The 20731-nt window shown below is 31.2% G+C and overlaps 1 protein-coding gene across 2 annotated transcripts in view; it reads right to left on the minus strand.

Moving 5' to 3' along the window:
- The window catches only part of LOC112685399 (alpha-2Da adrenergic receptor), a 218087-nt gene extending 210251 nt beyond the window's left edge, over nucleotides 1-7836 (minus strand). The window contains exon 1 of one of the 2 annotated variants that reach the window (XM_025557265.1): nucleotides 7112-7836. The gene's annotated coding sequence lies outside the window, so the exon portion shown is untranslated. Of the gene's footprint in view, nucleotides 1-7074 lie in introns of both variants that reach the window. The other variant, XM_025557266.1, reaches the window with a different exon arrangement.
- Between the last annotated feature and the right edge of the window lie 12895 nt (nucleotides 7837-20731).

A 20731-nucleotide genomic window follows, 5' to 3' on the forward strand; every position in this document is an offset into this window, starting at 1 on the left:
CGGATTCTGAGTAGAAACCGAAAGAGAATGTGTCGTACTGACTCGGTGGCGTTTGACCGGACCATTGGCCATTTGAAACAATCGCAGAATCGCACGAACGACGATGGTGCCGGTAAGATTTATGGACATTTTAGTGCCAGCGATCCAATACGACGTCCGACAACAAGCAATTAAAATCGTTTGTTCATTGCGTGACACACTATATCACTATGGATATTATCATTACCATACCACCGTCCGTCATTCAGTTATCATCATCATTATCATCATCATCATCATCATCATCATCACCATCTTCGTCGTCATCATTACACTGTATTGTCGTTATTACCATCGTTAGTGTTATTATTGTTGTTGTTATTGCCGTGCGAATGAGCGAGGTATCGGTGGTAACTATTGTCTTCAACCTACGTCCCCTCACCGACCCTCAACAGCTGTAAAAATTGACTTCACGTGACCATCCCGCCCGCAGATCTTCGTGTCCCGCATAATTATCATGCGGGTTCGCGGACACCGATGCCGACGACGCACCCGTCTTGCGCGTGTGCACGTTGGCCGGTGGAATATTAATGTAATGCAACGTGACCGTCGATTGCATATGCTGTCGTTCCGCGCCAACAAAACCGATTAAGTCACCGTCGTATACCGCGGTCGGACTGCCATCATCACCACCACCACCACCACCACCACCACTACCACCGTAATCTCTATACCGCTACCACAGGTGTGCGCTCGGTGGCATGCGTCACTCGATTGCGGGAAAAAACATGATACCGGTTTCGATTGTTTTCCTCTGTCGTGCATAATGAAATCGACTTTGGAAGAGCACCACCGCTGCAAGTGTAATCGTATTGGTTATACGAAAACGCAAAGCACGGAACAAGATAACAGTACTTTTTTTCTATCATTAGTCTTGCACGAAAAAACCGGAAATCAAAATTGGTCGTGAATGTACCTATGATACCACTTAGTATTTTGTGCTAGACTGCCGATCGAGAAAATTGGTTTTAAATCGTTTGAATACGACCACGTTTGGGAACAGTCGGCTTTCGTCTGGACTGTGCGAATGTTGTATAAGCAGGCGGACTAAAACATCTGATTTTATCTGGTGTAGTTGAACACGAACAGTATTTACTAAATAGAACAGGTTATACCGAGTCATGAGATATAGCAAAATATATTCTATATAGTATATTATTTTAAATAGTTTTGTTATTACGGTTTAATAATTCTAGATCGACTCCACGCGCTATATTAGTTTATTCTAGTATTGAAAAAATCTTATGTATATGTAAGTATATGGTTTCATTTCAAATGCCTGCCCATTTCACTAGATTACGAACCAACCACGCATAAGAATTATTATCCCTAACTTCAATGTAATGACAAGTCAGTCGAAGGATATTCTGTAATACTATTTTAATAGACCTAATACTCACATAATAATAGATTAAATCGTAGTATATAACATCTTACGATAGAAAAAACATGTTATTAAATTTACTACGGATAATTATTTTTCACCTAGTGGAATTTTAATTCAATTTTCGGCGTATTGTATTATGTGCACCGTCGAGTACACTCTCAGTTTATTTTTTATGAAAATTCCCGGAAATTACTCGCTATCGAGCACTGCGACGGAAATTACGAAAGTATACCATTTCTTATGATTTTTAAATTATATTTATTACTTTATTTTTAATATTTTTGTACAGTGCTATTATTATCGTCAAATCGTAGTTACAGAGTGATAGTGATGGTCCATCATCGCATAATGCATATACACATGCATACTGTATTGTACTTTAATATCATATTTTATACGGGGAAATCGATCCCCCTGAATCCGTGTTTCCGTCATAAATAATGGTAAATTATAACTGTGTTTCCCATTTTATGGGACTACCTGGAATACTAAAACAGGTTCTGATTGAAGTTTATATATTATAATAACCTCCATGCAATTTTGAAAATATAATGTGGTTTTAATTATTATTATGCAAACGTTAGAATTACGATGTTATTCGTTCGATAAGATGGAGTAAGATAATTAATTTTTGTTTATATTCTGCAGAAGTATCGAATGAGAAAAAAGGCATTGTTATTATTTACAACGATATGGTCCTTAAAAAATAATAATAATAATCAATACATTTGGGACCTTAAAAATGCAATGACATGTAAAAAAATACTGATCTACCTAATCTATTTAAAAATAATTGCCAAGTTTTATTTAACGTTTAGTAATTCTTTCGATCTTCATAAAAAAAATTTTCTTTTAGTAGTATTTATAGGATCTACATCAATGTTTCATTGGAATTGTCAAAATTTGTTTTACTCTCTATCAATGTTAAATAAAAATTAGTTATAAATATTCAAACATGGCATAGTTTTAACTTAAATAGGACCTATTAGATAAAAGAAAAAAAAGACATAAGTTTGAATAATAATATTTACTAAAAATGTTGACGTTTTGTTATAATGTAGGAACATATTTTCATTTCTAAATCTGTAATTTTATTTTAATCCTAGATACAAATGGTTTTTATAAAATTAGACGTGTGATAATTTTAGAAAAATTGATTAATCTTTTTATGAAAGTTTTATCGAATGATACCTGTAAATTTTAAACTTGAAATTACCTTACATACCTTTTCAATACTGATATTAAACATTCAATACATTTTAAGTTCTGTTACAATATAGTTATTCAATTTCATTTATAAGTTGTTATAAAAATGACTAGGATTGATTTTAATTTTACTTTATGTAGGTTAATGAAAACCTTTAACGTATGATGAAAATAATATTTATATATTATTGACTCTTGGGAAGTTCGATTAATGAAATTATATCGTTTTATTGATACAGGAATTCGGGGAATATAAAGTTATATTTTTAACTTTTAAAGTAAATTATATGAACTTGGTCCTAATAAATTATAATATTAATTGCTCAGTCATTTAGACATTAGATAAATTTATGAAAATTAAAGGTACCATAGTGGTAAAATGAATTCCTCATAATCATAAATATCAATTGATACAGTAAAAATAAATTTGTTTCTCATTGATTTCATATTATTATTATATTTTATATTTATATTATTATACATTTTATACTTATATATATATTAAATATATTATATATATAAATATTATATTATATTATATTATTTCAAATATGTACTAGGTAAGATATTTTAATATATAATTTATATTATTTATTTATAATAACCATCAAATGTACAACAAAGATTTTTTCAATAAAAAATTACTACCTCATATTTTTGGCAACTTTTTATTTACATGATTATATAGGTCTCACGAGTCTGTCATATTATAAGAATGATTCATATGAACAAACTGGGTTATAGTCCAATAATAGAGGTTTTATGAATAAATGTATAAACAACAATGTATTTGTACAATTGAATGCCTATATTCAAAAACATCAAATTATCTCAAAAAAAAATTATATTAAATTATAAATCCTTAAATCTAAAATTTATATAACAGTTAACTAATTATCAACGTTTTATAATAGTATTTATGATGTTTTTCGTGTAATTACATTGCTCTTATTCAAGATGAGTTTATGACAAAATTTATGCGTAAGTACATAATACAATTGCATATAGACCTATTTCTCAAAACTTTATTGTAAAAAAAAAAACGTTTTCATTTTTCCATTTTATATTAAACAAAATATGAAAAGTTTGAAATTCTACCCCAAAAATTCATTATATTTTTAAATTCTTTTGTTATCATTTTAATTGTTTTGTTTAATTGACCTTGGAAAAATATAAACATAAATAAACATTCATCCATCAATTTAAGATGAAACTTTGTCATATAATCTTAATAATATGTATGTTAAATTACAATTATACATATGTTGTATTAGTTTTGTAATAATTTAATAATCATAGTATTTTTATAAATTATTAAGAATTTTTTATTACAGACTTCTGGAATAATTTTATTTAAAAAATATTTATAAAAAACTCAAAATTAAATGGTAAAAATTTATATTAAGACTTTAATTCATAAATACTGATTTTTGATTAATAATACACTTTTAATTAGCATTAATATATATTAGTTTAATTATATATATATATTTGTTTTACCTCTATAATATGACCACATATACCTTACAAAACCATCGAATGACAATAAACTGAAATAACTTTTGAGAAAACTTTTAAAATAATACCAAAAGAGATCATTTTCTTACACATCTCTATTAGTACAAAGGTCTTGGTTAAGTTTTAAACTACCATTTTTACGATTGTTTTCACAAAAAGCTCATGAATGGCCTTCAAAGTTCGATATAAAAGCAATACAAAATTCGTATTGTTAGACTTAGCTTTACAGACACAATTCAAATCGTTTTATCTTTATAAGAAATCGATCAACTTATGAATATTTTAATTATATATGAATTACAAAATCATGAAATATATGCACCAATTATGTTCATCGGGTTGTGTGCATCGATGAAAAACTCAAAGCAATTATATTATAATATTAAAAAATGTATATACTTCATTCATTTCATTTTAAACACGAATTATAATTTAGTAATAAGCTTGTAAATAATGTTATGCAGATAATCTTAAATTAATAGAATAAACATAATTTTGAATTAAATTTTACTTCAAAACTATTGTATGTTGACGACGTAACATGCAATTTATTATCACGTTTGATAGTAATAATATACGGTAATATACGTACAAATATTAAATTTGATTCGGTAAAGTACCTCCTGCTTCAAAGTGGCTAATGATATAACATACAAATTATTTGCGTAAAATTACGCGGTTTCTTTTAATATTATTATATTTATTTTACCGATAAACTTTAAACATCGAAGTGATGATGAAACAATACGAGGGGAACAACTATACTGTATGGTCTTATAACTGAACAAACCAAGTCCGCCCAGACGAAAATGTTCGTCTTCAGAAATATTGTTCTAACTTAGACGATGGACATACTTGGATGACTTTGAACTTTCAGATTATACTGATATCAAATAATTTACACAACACCCAAAAACTTCCGCTAGATTCCGAAACATGTCAACGGTTCCAAATTAATTTACCAGTAAATTTCTTTGTTCAACGATGTTATGCATGCCAACATTTAAATACGAGTATCCCCCATCACACGGTTGTGAAGTGCATTGATATTGTTTTATTATTAAATACAATATTTCTATGATACATTTTCAGAAATGTTTACCAGAATCAATTTAATAAAAGTGGAAAAAGATATCTTACACGCACGTACATATATAAATCCATAAAGACATAATATATCATACGCGTCACCTTTGCATTACACGGAGTGTTTTCGTAGTAATAACCAACAAAAACTATTTAAAAAATGAACATGTCAAATAAAAAACAATAATTCTCTTTTAAATTACAATTTCGCTGTAATTTTTCATCGTATAAATAAAACGGCTATCCTTTGTATTATATCCATATTGCAAAACTGTAGCCTGTTTATTTTTTCTCGCTTATTTCATCTTATGCTCGTAGTCATATTTCACCCGACCGAAACATTTAACAGATTAATGATTTATGATTGCGCAGTAATGTTTTATTTTTACTTTATTCCTCTGCGTTACGTTATCCACAAAGTTGATTTTCTCGACATTAATAGCCTTCGTAAAACTCGTCTTGCACTCGACAGCTGCTGTTTATTTGTAGATTGGTTTGGAAACAGACCGAAATAATCATCGGTTTCTAAGCTCCGAATGCACGTATACCGACGGGGCGATAAAATTCGAAATGAAAACATATTTGTTCGAAGTACAGATTTTAGCGTAAATATTTTATTATATTACGTGATACACAACGCAGACACAATAATATCACGATTGCGATGATTTAGAAGCGAAATTCGTTCGGATCGTTTGGCCAAGACGATAATACAACAAAGTTATAAGATTGTTGTAAATCGAATTTCGCGCGAGAGTTTTACTTTTGTATATTAACTTAGAACTTAACTTAGAACTTGGCGACGATCCAACGGAACATTAAATACCGCATCGTTATTTTACGGTTATTTTTTTTTTCTTCGCCCATTCCTGCACCAATCGCCCCCCGAGTATAAAACGTATATATTTCGTAAACACGTATAAGACGTTTACAAGGGTGAATGGAGGGAGGATTTACAAGAACGGAAACAGAATACGTACAATGAACTGTATAATATACACACTGGTTTATTGTGTACGCATTGTTGGCGTGCGGTGTGCGGTGAAGAGTCGGTCGCACAACGACGAGAGTGGGAACGTTATCGAGGGAAACGTTCAAGTGGGATACCTGAGGCAGATAGAGGGGAAAAATAGGAAGCAGAAATAGAGAAAAAAAAACATCTTGTCCGATCCGGTATGGTACACGATGTGGGTATAATACAACGTTCGGATGTCAAGTGACAACAATATGTTTTCCGTTGCGTAATATCATCGACGAAGACGACGGCTATTATTATTTGGCACGCGCTTTTTTTAGGTGAAGGTCGTCGTGTGGGAAATCGCGGGAAACGTACCGCGACAAATCGTTTGGCACCTAGTCCGGTATGTATGGTCAAGGTGGTTGTGGCGCTCCAGTAACCTGATGGTCGAGGTTTCGGGACGTCGGACCGGGAGGTTCAGGAAATTGAGGGGAGGATTTTTGGTTAATTTTGATTTCTAATTCGTTACGGGGCAGTAAATAAACGTGGTCGACCTTGACACAACCTTGCCGTATCGGATGGCTCGCGGGACCGTTACGACAATCGTGAAGTCGGCGCGCAACGGTCGTAATTCACAACGCACACTAACTAATTGGAATTCCAACGTGCGGGACTACCACAAGACGATACGCCGTACTGCAGTTATCGTCATTACGTGATTGCGGCTGTCTAGGTTCGATTCGGTGACACCTGTACCTCTGATAACGGATGGGGAACGCTTTCCTCGTGACGGATCGGGCACACATTTCGCGCGCCAATCGTCCTACAACCTAAACACGCGTCACGAGACCCGGAGACGTCCGATCGCCGCCGGCCATACCACGATAAGATATTGATGATCCGCGTCGGTAACCAACCTGTCTCGTCTTCCGAGCGACCTCGGTGCACGCGTATTGTTTGCGATATGCGTGTACGCTTGGTGATGGTACGCGCGCTCGTGCTTGAATCACCCGCCGAATGGGCTCGTCGCGTCGCTGTTCCCGCACGCAGCTGATGCCGTCGCTACTCCGGTCGTCGCTGACCGTGCCGTTGCTGCCGGACTGCGACGGTGGTACCGCACCGGACCGCGGTGGCCACCACGACCACGGCGGTGGGTGGCCGGCATCACAGTTTCACGCGTACGCGACGCTCGTGGGCCGCTCCGCTGGTCTCGCGCGCTGCGACGGGAAAGAGCGTATCACGCGGACGCGGGACGGATCGTGGACATCGTCATGCGCCGTCTCACAGCGGATCGGTACGGCACACGCGGAACACGGAAAACATCAAAACACGACGGCACGATGACGTGGCACAAGACGTTTGTCCCGAATGGAGGATGAAGAGAAGGAGGAGAAGAAGGATGACTGGGTCAGGAACGGCAATGCCGATCGGCGCGTCGAGAGGAGATGGACAGAGAGCTCGCGGAACAGAACGCGCGTGTACTCGGTGACTCGTGGTTCGGAAGCGACGTACACGTACGGCACCAATGGGCGAAGCGCACAAGACCACGCGGATGTTCGGCTGAACGCGGACTGACACTGTATACCGTACGCGCTTAAGCGCAAAGTCCGTGGCGCGCTGGTGCGTGCGCGCGAGTTCAGAGTCGGCGCCCGCGCGTGTGTGCGAGCCGGTCCATTGCGTTAGTGCTGGTGTCCGCGTTGGTGTTGGTGCCCGTGTACGAGAATGCGCGAGCGCGTGCGCGCGTGTACGGGTGATCCGTGTGCATAGAATTTCGGGTGTGTGCGTGTGTGACGACGCTCCTGTGCGTGGACGTGACCGCGACACCAAATACAAGCGCGCGCACGCGCACACGCGGACACGACGCGGTCTTCGAACGGTCGCGCAGGCTCAGTGCGCGCGCCCTCCCCTCCGGTAGCGGCAGTACCCTCTCCTACAGTTCGGAAGCGTTCGCCATCACTTCTCTTCGACCACGCGCACGCCGACCCATCTAAATATTTTTAAACACCGTCAACCGCCACCCTAAGCCCGACCTACACGACTCGCTTGGCTGAAGACTAAACAAACAAAATTATAATAATAAAAAAACAAATTTAAAATGTACCCGGTAGCGTTCGGATGCGGTCGTCGTAGACGGTGCTTTTTTGCCTGCGGTCACCCTGTACACATCGTATAGTGCGCGGTGGTTACCGATCGACGCCTAATCATGGTTTTCAAGGAATGTCGGTATCCCTACATCTTATACATCTTATAAACGACGCGACACGTATTTTTCGCCGGTAAAAAAAAAAAAAATAATAAAATAGTCAGATGCGATTTCAAATGACGTGAATCCCTCTCATTCCTTTCAGCGCGCGAGTTCACCGATTTTCCACGAAAACTGAGAAAAAGCGGATATCTTCTTACAAAAAAAAAAATATATATATATATAAATAAAACAGTCTTTCGTATAACGTTACTAATACATGTATTTCATCCGTGAAGATTTTCCCAGCCGACCAAAACACATTTTGTAACCCTTGAGAGTATAACTTGTCAAACATGTACGTCTCTTGGAGTTTTCGTGTTTAAACGACGTAAAAAAAAAAAAAAGTAATAAAATAATAATTTATTCGTGCAGTTGCACCATAACAGTCGTAATCATCAGATATACGGATATTATTGTTGTTCGGATAACGGAACGTACTTGTTGCTAACTGAAATAAAAAATAATAATAACAGTGTTAACTCATAGAATCATCGCTACGCGACAGCGGACCAGAATCATAAGAACGGTATAAGTTATGGGATGCTCGTCGCGTAGGTTTGTTTTGTTAGTCCGGTACTAAAGCGGGTTGCTCTTCTAGACAACCTTCTGGTAACCTTCCGTCCCTGTTGCAACGAGGAAAATGTAGAATAATAAAAGGAGTAGGAGTACGGACGATCATTAACCGAATGACATTCGTGTATAATGCGTGTTATAATAGGGATGATGGCGCGTGTTCACCCAATAAAAGAGCTCTAGATTTGTTTACTACCAAAAGTGCATGGCCAACAGTATTTCGGACAGATTGGACGTGGTTCGTGTTTGAATTTTTATAATAATATAATATTCGATGACCCGACAATACACTGAACATGTCATATCGCTGACACCAAGTTCACGGATCAAAAACATACGACAAAAATTATTATGTATATTGTTATACGTAATTCCGCAAATTACAATTATTATTATGATTATATTTATGTACAATATATTTAGAGTTTTCGAATTATTATCATCATAATAATAATGTAATATCAGAAATTCTTATTTGTAATAATTATTGTACCGCCATGTGTCGTTTTCGTCTTTAATAAAATAGGCATTGTTTGGATATTAATTATTTAAATAAAAAATGTCAAACCGTGTTCTTTGATAAAATGTTACTGTTATTGTACGCTAGGACTACTGTTTTTCGTACGGTAAACATATTATGTTTCGTTATTTATTTCATAATATCTGCAGCCCATCCACTAACTGACGTGGGGGCGGTTAAAAATACTATCACAACACATGTTAATACATTGGTCGTACAAATCTAAGAGGACGGGGGCGCACGATTTCCGAGGGAAAAATATGAAGACGTATTGTTATGATAACAAAAGTTTCGGAACAAAAGTGTTCGCCCAACCGTAGATAACGGCCGAATATGTGGGATGTTATCAATTAGTGCTGACAGCAGCCGAACAACGGAATAGAACGAGTGCGTGTACGATAACGGCTTGCAAAGTAAACAGTCATGTCATGGACGAGAAAGCCAAATGGATAAGGAAAATACTACGAAACTTCTCTTATATTCTCTAGGAGCACCGATCCGACGTCAGTGAAACATGTAAATATTATGCTTGAGATGCGGCCAACATTGTTTTAAGTACGGAATAATTCCGAAATAGGTCAACAAGTTTGCTGTTATATGCGCAATTGAGGAATTATTTGTAATGTTATTCTTTTGCTGTAATTTGTTGTTGTTATTTTTTATTATTATTCGGACAGAGTACATAACCATACATCGAAACTATATAATATGATATTGCGCAGTAGAAATTCGAACAACGTTTTGGCTGCTAATTTTATTTGCGTACCATAAACCACTATAATAAATTAAAAAGTAACGAAAAATAATAATAATAATAGTTATCATAACAATAACATAGTAAAATAATTTCTAATGGACTGTAAATTACGGGTTTGAAAAATTGAGTCCCATTTTATTAATTTAGGTAAACTGAGTCCCTCGTATAAAAAAGAAATCGGTAAATTGAGTTACTTGTATAAAAATTAAAGTGGTAATTTTAAATATGGTGAAATGCTGTTTTTTTATTTTTATTTAACAAACTTTTAAATATATTAACACAATTGTATACTACGTACATTAAACTTAAATTTATCAGTTATCACATATCACATACAGCGTTGTTGTAGTTGGGTACTTATATAAATGTTGCATAATATTAATACGGAGCGAAATATAATAATATTTAACGATGTAACGATAAGATACACTTACCTATCGTACTCGGTGAATTTATAACTGTATCAATAATTATATTTATAATTTAAATACATTTAAATAAATTTAATACATTAAATATTTTAGACGAGACTCAATTTGCCACTTCAACTGCTATATGAGGAACTCAGTTTACCTCTTTAAATTGAATACGTGGGACTCAGTTTACCAATTTCAATATTATTATTGGGACTTAGTTTACCTATTTCGAAAAAATATAAATTTGTTTGGGACTCAGTTTACCTACGCCCGTAAATTGTTTTATTTTATTTAAGTATTATTTTTGTGACTTGAGACGTAAAAAATAATTACCAAGAAAAACGAAAGACCTCGACTTAATAAGTTAAAATAATCACTTACTTTAATGAAATAATATTTTGTACGAAGTCGAAAGTTTAATTTATTGGTATAAACAAAATATAGAATGTGACGGAGTTATTATTCGAATTTAAGGTTGATATAATTTATCGTACTGACTAAAATTATATTGTTTTGAGAGTTATAAAATAAAGAACCGAAATATTTTCACTGACAATACCGGTATACTTTCTGTACAAAAATAATCATCATCTTACTGTTGCAGTTCCTTTGTTTATCAGTAATATATACCTTAAAATATTACGAACATTTATCAAAGACCACTTATTGAATATCTATCTATTCATTGTTATTTACTAATAAATATAGTAAAGAATATCATAATATAACTTGTACAGTTTGTATAGTTGTTACTTTAATAATTTGATTTTAAAATGTTATCAGAAATTATATACTTTATAGAATAAAAAAAAACTATCTTATAATTAGCCTCACTTTAATGAAAGTGTCCATTGTATATTCATATATAATAAACAAAAAAGAACACCCCAAAAATGGAAGAAAAATTTGGAATGACTTTTTTATAGATTACAAAACATACATTTTATTTGACTAGGTATCTATGTTTAAGCTATCTAATGCAAATGTATACTTTTTTTTATGGTAAAACTAAGTGTTGATGTATCTCAAAATAATTGTGTTTTTTTTTTCCAGTACATTTTCAAAATATTATTTAAATTTATAATAATATTTCCACGATTATATCTATTTATACTTTCGTGTCACATGAAGAATATATAATTTTCATATTTTTTTTAATTTTGTCGTATCATTTTATACTACAGCGATTATTTTATTTTAATTTATGATAATAGGCAAATTTCATGATACCTTGGATAATAATTACGTAGATGAAAACTATAATTGTATTTTAAGGTCGTTTGTCTAAAGTTTAATGCACTTACGTTATAACGTGTAAATAAATAAATAAATTATACCCTATATAACAATGAAAAGCCATAAAAATATAATTGAAAATGCATAAATAAAATATATTTTAATATTGAGGATTTATAATTATATGTGTAAGTATATAACTTATAAATCAACGAATATAATTTTTCTAATTTTTAGGAGTAAAATTTAAAGCCAACTGTTGTGTAGTTAAACATAATTCTATAAATTATATTGAAAATTTCTTGCTAGATCTTATGATAATAATACGTGAGGTAATAGTAACAGTTCATTTTATAAATTAATATTTGCTTACAAACAATCGCAGTGAATAATAAATCGATTATCTACATAATGAAAGTTACTATATAATAGAATTATAGTTAAATTTACATTAAATTTCAATACTACGGAAAGAAAAGAGCAAGATAAGGAAATATGCGATTAAATAATTTTAAGTGAAAGCCCGCACAAACAGATAATAATAATTGTATTATAATAATAAAAATAACAAAAATAATTTATAGACATAATAATAACATAAAAGTAACTATGATAATAATTCAAGGTGATGTTATAGCAAAAATCAATAAAAATAAAATAATTTAAGTGAAAAAAGTAATACATTTTGACATACCTTATGAGAAAGTATGAAATACCAACAAAAGTTTCCCAAGGGTGTAAATGTTTGTTGTTTTAACTGCCAAAAAAATTTACAAAACCTGATCAGCTAAACTTTCTGAGCTAAATTTTGTATAAAATATGTGAAAAAAATTAATTTTCATTTAAAATATATCATGATTCAAAGTTGATTGGTTTAGTAGAACGCTTTTTTCTATATTGCATAATTTCTATATACTATATACTGTATATATTCAAAATAAATAAAAGTTATTTCGAATTTATTTAACCCATTTGTAAATTTTAATCATTAAGTATATTTCAATAAAACCTTATCAGAAATAGTGATTGAATTCATAATATCTTATTTTTTTAAACCTTTGAAAGAATAAGTAGGTAATAATATAAATTATTCACAATTTTATATAATCTGTAAATTATTTCAAACATATAATACAATAATTTTATTTATTAAATACAATTTTGTTCAAAAAAAAATTATTCATATTTACCAGTTATTATTGTATAATTTATTACTTTAAACACATAAAATTATAAATAATTGATATATGTTCATAATAATATATATAAAATTTACATCAAAAATAGATATACGTCTTGAAATTCTACTAAAATTGTAATATTATTTGATATTAATATATAAATTAACTGTGCTAGATATAATATCATTATAGACATACGGAAATAAAAGGGTTGAGTGTTACTACCAAGATAGGATTATGGGTAGAATGCGCTTCACACGTCAATGATTGTCTTTGAGGAAGCTAAGTCCATTTTAGTGGACAGAACAGGAAAAGGAAAATGTCAATAAGTATAATAGGGTTGCACTATAACCACATCTGAAATTACAAAACTGCCATTTTAATATTGTTTCCATTCCAAATTTAATTTCCTCCTGTTTAGTTATACCACCTTTAACACATTTTTTTTTTTTTTTTACGGCTAATTCTATTTTCTTTCTTTGTTCAAAAATGTTATCACTTCATGAAATAGAAAACCTAGTTATATTAAAATAAAAACCGTTATAGTAAATATAAATGTTAACTATGTACTGAAAATAAGATATTTTTGAGAACTTAAATTTAAAAACTACCAATTTACTAAATATTGTTCTATTTAGAACCATGATTTATATATTATACTGTTTTCAAAAATAATAAAATACATAAATTCAACAATTATGAATATTTAATAACTTTCATAGAAATTAGTGGAATAATAATAGAAATAATTTTGATGTATTAAAATAATGTTTAAAAAAACTAATGTAAGAAAATAATTATTTTAAGCGAAAAGATAACCAAATTTTATTCACTAAACTACAGAAGATCTAGTAATACTATTTAAATATTTAAATATTCAATTTAAAAAATTATTTAAAAATTTAAAAAATTTAAAATTATATTACGTGATTATCATTACATTGATTATATCAAATGAATGTTCAATATTATTAATTCTTAAATATGCTTTAAAAATATATTGTTGTTAATATCATTACCAAATAGATTAAATTCTCTTAAAAAATTGAAAACAAGAACAAAATCAATTTTTTATTCTTTTAGAAAAAATATTTTGATAATTCAAAAGCATAAGAAATAAACTCCCAAGTTTAATTTATTCAAAGTTTTTCAAATAACATAAAAAACTTCACGTTTATTTTTCTCAAAAAGTCACTTTTAGTCATATCAAAAAATTATTCTGACGAATTTCGCAATTTCTTAAGTAGCATAAGTACAAGAGTAAAAATATGTGTGTGTGTGTTTGCGTTCGTAATATTATGTTAATATAATTTGATACTAAAGTAAATATTTGGTAAGTTATTATTATTATTATTATTAAGGATTATTATTCAAGTATATTGTTTTATAATGTTCTTGTATATAAGAACATTATAACTTAAGCAATTCTCATGAATAACAAAAAAATATTTATGGATTAATGTCGAATTTTAACAAAGTAATTGGTTTATATTATACCCCAGAATTAATTATAAAATATTTGATGCTATTGAAAAATCATAGAAAACTTTAAAAATGATTCATAGCCAATTAAAAGTTCTTATAGAAATTACAGAGTGTATTAAAAGCAATTAACAATTCATTTATTTAAAATAATTTCCACAGAACGGTTTTATTTTTTTTTTTTTTATTTTTTTATTGGAAACATATATTATCGTGCATAATATTAAGACATTAAATGCATACACAAAATGTCTAGAAAAAAAATATCTTTAATTATAAGATAAACGTATAGAAAAATAGATTATTTTCTTATTTATTTCTAGAGTATATTTTTTTAAATACAAGAAATAAACATACATACACACATGCACACGTATCTATATTATATTAGTATATACTCACACAAACAAATAACACAATTTAAACGGATGCATGCAATCAAGTTAAACCTTGAGCTGTAAAAAGGGTCTGTTTTATCTTACGAGCTGAGGCTTAACCACGACCGGCGCCTGTAAGCTGACCTTTTAATAGAAAAACGGATTACTATCAAATTTAGGCTATAACAGTGTCGCATTGGAGTGCGTAACCATGAGAATTCCAATTTAATTTAGAAATACTGCGAATTCAGTTAATGTGAACTTACGTACATTCATATATAGTAATATATACAATTAATATATTAAATAATTTACCTTTTGATCAAAAGCGAATTTTATTCAGAACTGAAAATTGTTCCTCGAGAAAACTAATCACGTAAATAGAAGAGAATATATTGTAATAATGGCGAGTTTGTTCTTGGGATAAATACACTATAGTTACATGGATTTCCTTTATTTAAAAAGTACGGCAATCAAAAATGCATTGTGTTATATTATTTTATAAAACTGGTATGGGCAACTGGCGATCCATGAGCCTTTGTTTATCTGGCCCGTGCTATATTTTGAAATTACATAATACAACTTTAAAGTTTATCGCCTACATACCTTATCGATAATTTTATTGTTATCTGGTATTGAACAACGTTAAATATCTAAATGTCATGTATAATATGTATACGTATAGCTTTCAACAATAGTTGTTTGTACCGAACTACTTAGCTATATCAGTTTCTTCGTATCATTAGTATCGTGCTGTCGTGTGTGTTAAATTCATTATTTTCCTGTATATAATTGTTAATTAAAATGCAAATTTTAAATGACCATTTTTTTTTCTGTGTGCTCTAGCCCATTAGATTTTAATTTTCTAAAAATTGCCACCCTCTTATAACTTTGAATTGCCCATCCCTGATATAAAACGAACAAGACTTAAAAATACGTTCGTTTAAATATTTGTTATCAACATTGTAATTTCTGATCAATACATTTTGTAACTTATCAAGATCACACAGTGTAAACTCTGAATAAATTATTCGATGAAATGCTTTTAAAACAGATAGAATGCGTCTAAGTTGAAAACGGTTTATGCTATAATCGAGTGGAGATGTTTTATGTGCGATAAAATTAACTTGTGATGTACACATTTTTTTGATATAATATTATAAAATATCATTAGTCGGACTCTCAGTAAAACAATGAACTATAACTATTACCTTTATTTTCAATTAATATAAAATTGGAAATCTTTTTTTTTTTTTAATTTTATTAGATAATTTACAATCTGTTACGTATATGTTACAATAAGAAGATGGGTTGGAGATGGGCATAATGAAGACGTTATCAATTTATATCGCTTCGGCTTGTAAGTTATTTACTATAAATTGCATTATCAATCTGTTATTAGAATTGAAAAAGGTCCCTTGGCCATTTGTATTTAAGTCTTCTGGGAGGATTACCAGGAAGTGAGTGAGAGGATAAGTTTAAGATGAGGGGATTGGTATGTTGAGAGAGGCGGGAATGAAACTTATTGTTGTGTTTTTTTGGCTACATCATTAATAAAAGGGACATGTATGTCGTTATGGAGTGTGCAATTGGATATGTATGTTAGTGATGAGACGGAGTACTTTAGACTGAAAAATTTGAATTTTATTTGCATTGAATTTTTTGGTGGAAATTGAGTTTGGAAAACTTAAGGAAATTTTTAAGTAAAGAAAATCTATAGTTAAGGCTATTTTTTGTTTTTTTAATATGTTTTGACCAGTTTAGTTTTTTGTCAAGTGTTAATCCTAGATATTTGACTATATCTGATAAGGGTATTTGTTTGTTATCTAGAAATATTGGAAGGGATTGATTTTGTATTAATGTGAATACTGTATGTACAGATTTTGTTTCATTAATTTTAACCCGCTAGTGAGCGTACCATGGATAGAGAAGGTTTAGATGGTTTTGCACTAATGATGAAGCTATAACTGGTTCAGAGTGAGAGGCAAAGATTACTTTTTCGTCTGCGCATTCGGCGACCATGGTATTGGGATGTATTGGTTGGTCAGCAGAGTATACGTTAAAGAGTGTAGGGGAGATAATAGCTCTTTGTGGTACGCCAGCGAGTATTGGTGAGATGAAGGAGAGTTCTGAACCGGATCTGACCGCGAAATAACGTTCACTTTGGTAAGATTTGAGAGAAGAGGTATTATGATAGAGGTAGTATTGAGTTAGTGATTGGTGAATTATTTGTCATTATTTAGTATTAATTTGTTGAGGACTGTTGTTAGGTGAGATAATAGTGGATTTATGATAGCTTTAAAGTCATTTAGGAAGTCATTTAACATATTACTTGTATTTGAATAATTTGAGAGTGTTGGAGGTGGATCCTGGTTGGCTGCTATGTTGGCGTATGTTCTTTGTTGTGTGACTGATAAGGTGATCGGTGGAGTTGAGTAATAAGTCTTTATGAATGTAGCATCCCTTATAATTGGCAGGATGGTCACCGTTACATAAAACGTACTTTGCAGGGGAGTCTCGAGGTTTTTGCAAGTTGATGAGGGTTACTGAGCACCACAGCGAACACATCTGAGGGTGTGTGTGGAGGGGGGGGGTTATGAACAATAAGATTTTGAATGGCCGTATTCTTGACAGGTTGTGCACTGAATTATGTCTCTACGTTTATAGGGTTCTTTTGTTTTAATTTTCGTGTGTAACATGTAGTTGAAATTAAAAATTTCTTTGTTGATTGCATTGGGCTTCAAATCAACAAAAAATAGTGGGAGGGCTGTTTTTGTAATTTTGTTAAGTACATTTATGACATTGTGGGTGTTAAATCCTATTTCTTCTATTGCTGTTTTTATTTTGGCAGTAGAAGTTTTAAGGTAAAAATTTCTTATTACTATGCAAAATGTTTTCTCTTCTTGGAGCTAGTAGGTATTATATTCAGCCTTGTTGTCTTTTAAGTAGTGAACTATCGCTCGGTATACAGATGGGTTGCTTGATATAATTTTTAAATTATTGACTGTGGATTTAAATGCAAAATTGTCTTTACCGACTAAATCTATTAAGTCGGAACGTATGCTTACAAATTCGGTTACTCCTCTGACTATTATAGATGGTAGTAGTGGAATACGTGTTTTCCGTTCGTTTGAGGTATGAGTGGATATTTTCGGGTGTTTTTTCGATACTTTCTTTGTTGAAAAGGTCATCGATTTCGATTGTGGCGTATCTGTTAGTAGAGACAAATAGTATTTTATTTTTCTTATGTTAAGGAGAGTTAGAGAAGGGATTGTTACGTTTTTGATTATTTTGATGTAAATTCGATTTGGATGTAGAAACGCGATGGGTATTTGAGCCACTCTGTTTATTTATGCGTGTGTGATTAGGTTTATTAATTTTAGTATTAGTAGATGACTGCATACTACTTGCGTCCCCCTAAAAAGTATATTTATCAGGTAGTAAATTTAACAGGAAACTTGCGTCCCGTCTTGGGGACGCAACTCGACCATATTATTCTTTTTACCTGCTATAATAGTCATGACCGAGATGCGTCCATAAATATTATGTGTTACAATAATCATGTATGTATAAATTGTGTATATGGTATAATATCTGCAACTATCAATAAATTAATATTATCAGCTATTATAGAGTTTCAGTGTAATAAAATAAATTATGCACCAAGTCAATGTTTGGTTGTCGCCAAACAATTTCCTAGCCGTATTTAAAAAACTGAATACATTGAAAAACTTTAAATGAAATTAATTACTTGTAATATTTATTTTATGCTACGTTTATGATTTATTTGTGTTGGGACGCAAATTGGCTGTCTCAAAAGGTACTCTTGGACGTAAATAGGCTATGATCTTTTTTGAACCTTTTTGGTGGGACGCAAATTACCTACTGATAATAATCTTGGACGCAAGTAGTATGCACCGTAGTAGATGACATAATGAAATGCGATTGCAGTTCTTTATTATTTTAATTAATATTCGTATAATATTGTTTGCGTGTTAGAGTGTAATGCTATAGACATTGCGTAATTCTTATTGTCGCGATAAGCGTTTGTTTCAACGCCAAGCCGCCGAACGGCGGCGGATGGGTATTGACGAAAACGATTTGTGTTAGGTTTATATGTATGAGTAATTATATTTATCAGTTTTCCCAACGTAGTGAGCCAGGTTGGTTGATTTTATGTGTAATGAAACTGTTTAGAAGATTATTCCTTTTCGGTTATGTTGGTTCTACATGCTTGTATATACGCTAAGATTACGATATGAAAAGTGCAATTTCAGCAGGAACGCGAATATAGATGTTATGCGGATGACAGTTATTACGTGAATAAAATTGAAAATCTATAGTTAAAATCGTTCGTGGTTAATTTAATTATTATTTAACTACAGCAACCGGTATATATACCGGTTGAACTATAGTTCAACACAACCATTTATATATTATGTATGTGTACTTTGTAATTTTTGTATAAAATGTAGGTACAGGAATATGCTGTATTTAAACAAATATCATTCAACTTTACTACATTGTTCAATATTGATTATTTTTAGTGTATTTTATTTAATAACTAAATAAATATAATTGTTTGAATACATAAATGGTAATAATATTTTTTTTTATTTGAATAAAAAAAATGTTTGATCCATTAATATACCTATATATCTTCATTGATTTTAACATGGTATGTTAATTATATCTTAGTACATCAGTGCTAAGTATTTTACACTATTTACTCATTTTTAATTATTAATTCTAATCGATTGGTTTATAGTTATGGGTAAATTTCACTGGATTTATAATAATACCAATAAATTTTTAATAAAACATGATATAGAAATAAGTAAAATATTAATTCTAATTTTAGTAGGTACTGGTTGATCTTTAATAATATCAAACAATCGTTATTATTAGGTCTAAAGATTTCTAATTTTTTCATATCTGTCTAGAAAGGTCACAGAACAAAGTCAGTGATATGTAAATATGTTCTATAATAAAAGGAAGTTTTAATGATATTTAAAACTATATTTAATATATTTTTACATAATTTTTCGTTATTTCATATAATTTCATATTTTAGTATATTAGACAAATTAAGAGCATAGGTGCAATTAATATTATTAGTTAAGTTATTTATGATTTGACAGATAACATAGAGACTCGTGTAGGAAATCAGTATGTGAACTTCAATTGTTCGTTATATTTTATCACCTCCCCTACAAAATATCATTACAAGATGGGGAACCTGGTTACTAGCATTATTACAAAAACTATGAGCAAATACGATATATTATTACATATATTCATAAAATTGATACTGTTTGTATTGATGACTTACAAAAGTACTTAAAAGATCTAGATATTGCTGCAAAATTGGCACATATAAAACCAAAATTTGAATTTTTTCCAGATATGATCGTTTGACTTGAAGCAAAAAATATTCCTTTATTAGAAAGAATAAATCCTCAATTACTGAGGTAACAAAAAGTATCTTTTTAAAGTTGATGCATACTCCAGGTCAATAAAAAATCGATGATGATTTAGCAAAAAATACTGGGTAAAAATTGAAATTAAAAAATATTGAATGGAGAGATGGATAGATTACCCGAAGACATAAAAAAAATACATTATTATTTTTTAAATATGAAACACTTAATTCTGTTGACGCAGAAACATATTTCTAAAAACATGAAACATTGTTATCTGCATTATATAAAAGTGAAATTTCACAGTTCACATTTGTATGAAAAAATAAT

Source organism: Sipha flava, unplaced genomic scaffold, assembly GCF_003268045.1.
Source record: "Sipha flava isolate LNK unplaced genomic scaffold, YSA_version1 275_pilon_pilon, whole genome shotgun sequence".
In the NCBI taxonomy this organism is placed as follows: domain Eukaryota; kingdom Metazoa; phylum Arthropoda; class Insecta; order Hemiptera; family Aphididae; genus Sipha; species Sipha flava.